Genomic DNA, 2,774 nt, shown 5'->3' with positions numbered 1-2,774 from the left:
ATCTATCTATCTATCTATCTATCTATCTATCTATCTATCTATCTATCTATCTATCTATCTATCTATCTATCTATCTATCTATCTATCTATCTATCTATCTATCTATCTATCTATCTATCTATCTATCTATCTATCTATCTATCTATCTATCTATCTATCTATCTATCTATCTATCTATCTATCTATCTATCTATCTATCTATCTATCTATCTATCTATCTATCTATCTATCGATCGATCGATCGATCGATCTATCTATCTATCTATCTATCTATCTATCTATCTATCTATCTATCTATCTATATCTATATCTATATCTATATCTATATCTATATCTATATATATATATATATACTGCCTCTCTCTCTCTCTCTCTCTCTCTCTCTCTCTCTCTCTCTCTCTCTCTCTCTCTCTCTCTCTCTCTCTCTCTCTCTCTCTCTCTCTCTCTCTCTCTCTCTCTCTCTCTCTCTCTCTCTCTCTCTCTCTCTCTATCACTCTATCCTTTTGGTTTTGCTAACCATGTGGATCTCACTCATTCTCCCCTTTTTTCTTCTGTGTTCCTTTCCAAACATCACCCAGTCAACTCGGTGGTTATATGCACCATCTCGGTAATGTCTTACCCCTTCTCACAGCAAAAGGGGCTTCAGATGATGGATGAACCCTGAAGTGTGCAGCACGTCTGCGTCACGGAGCATGTGTTCTGTGGGCATTTCTTTGATGGTGTGATTAGTGAGGATTCTACCTCATTGCCCTGCCCATCATTACCACTTCCGCAGTGCCCTTGAGCAAGCCATGGAGTACAAGTAAACTTAGCACCCGTGCAGCCTGCTGGCCACTAGGCCCGTTGTGGTGGGCACATTCCCGGGAGCGTAACTTGTTAAACGGCCCTGGCTCTGGCTCTCTGTTCATTTTCATGGAAGCTGCCACAACTATCTACAGTAGAAGTTCCCCATCACACTTCAGGTTAATCCAGTGAACCCCTGCTCAGTGTCAGCCTCTTCAAATGCTCTCAGCCAGTGAGTGAAGTCTCCATGGTACAGTCTTTCACATTACCGTATTCAAAAGTCATTAATTTTAGCCTGGATATACATCAAAAATAAGGTATGTGTTATTAAGCAAGCAGTGAAGCTACACATGTGTTATACTGCATTACTACACAATGAGCAACTCTACTCAATCGCCATTCAGAAACCAACAGTATTGTATTGACGTTTGTTGACATGGCTGCTATTGTGGCTTTTGTTGCGATGGGGAGTGTCCAATGTCACTTCCTCTGGATTAAGTTTGATGTTTGTTCTATAAAACTGTCCCAATTCACACGTTTCCTTCCTCTGCCGTCGCTACTGTTTTCCTTTATGCAAACATTTTATAAGAAAAGAGTGAGTCTGTATGGTCCAATAAGCATGGTGTCATGTTTGATGAGGGCTATAAGCATTGTGGCCATCTCTGCAGAATCCATTTTTAGTTAGTTACAAGCCTTTTGGGCCATTTCAAAGTAATGTCTGATTCAGTTAACGTGTGTGTGTGTGTTTTTTCTGTTTGTGTGTGTGTGTGTGTGTGTGTGTGTGTGTGTGTGTGTGTGTGTGTGTGTGTGTGTGTGTGTGTGTGTGTGTTTATGTGTTTATGTGTGAGAGTGTCTCTCTCGCTCTCTCTTCCTGTGTCCTTTCCATCCATTCATTGGTCCATCCATCAGTCCATCCATCCATTTTTGTATTTACCTTTTAGCACACTGAGTAATCATATTGTCACAGCCTATTTCAGCTTGCCCTCTCAGATTCTCTCTCTCTCTCTCTCTCTTGCTCAGTCGCTCCTTGTCTCCCTGTTGCTGTTTTCACAACGTCCCAACTTAATTTTCCTCTTTCATGCCCTTTCCGCTCTCTTTCTTTCTTTCTGTCTCTCTCTCTCTCTCTCTCTCTCTCTCTCTCTCTCTCTCTCTCTCTCTCTCTCTCTCTCTCTCTCTCTCTCTCTCTCTCTCTCTCTCTCTCTCTCTCTCTCTCTCTCTCTCATTCTGCCCCTCCCACTCTCTCCCTCTCTCTCTCTCCCTGCCCAGCATTGCGCAGACCAACTGGCATGGTTTGCTAAGCGGTGTAGTAAAATATAAATATAATAAGGCCGTTTTTGAGCTGGCGAATCCATTCTGAGCAGGGAAACATCACCGCAGCGGCCACAGAAGTGGCACACGCTCAGGGAGGAAAGGAGAGGGGGCACTCCTTTGACATGGAGGGAGGAGGAACGTAAGAGAGGGAGAGAGGGGGAGAGAGGGAGAGAGAGAGAGAGAGAGAGAGAGAGAGAGAGAGAGAGAGAGAGAGAGAGAGAGAGAGAGAGAGAGAGAGAGAGAGAGAGAGAGAGAGAGAGAGAGAGAGAGAGAGAGAGAGAGAGAGGTAGGGAAGCAGAGAGAAAGAGAGAGAGAAAGAGAGAGAGGGTGAGATAGACAGAGAGGGAGAGAGGAAGAGAGAGGGAGAGAGAGGGTGAGAGAGAGAGAGAGAGAGAGAGAGAGAGAGAGAGAGAGAGAGAGAGAGAGAGAGAGAGAGGGAGAGAGAGAGAGAGAGAGAGAGAGAGAGAGAGAGAGAGAGAGAGAGAGAGGGAGAGAGAGAGAGAGAGAGAGAGAGAGAGGGAGAGAGAGAGAGGGAGAGAGAGAGAGAGAGAGAGAGAGAGAGAGAGAGAGAGAGAGCAGTGAAAAAGTGTATAGGTTTTATTGGCCACATTATCGTTCGCATTACAAGGCCAGTGGACATGTTTTCAGTTCCCTTCATAGTGGTGCCCCTGATGTTATTG

Source organism: Gadus morhua, chromosome 20, assembly GCF_902167405.1.
Source record: "Gadus morhua chromosome 20, gadMor3.0, whole genome shotgun sequence".
NCBI classification, from domain to species: domain Eukaryota; kingdom Metazoa; phylum Chordata; class Actinopteri; order Gadiformes; family Gadidae; genus Gadus; species Gadus morhua.
The sequence above is the reverse complement of the archived record's forward strand: the minus strand, read 5'-3'. Positions refer to the sequence as shown.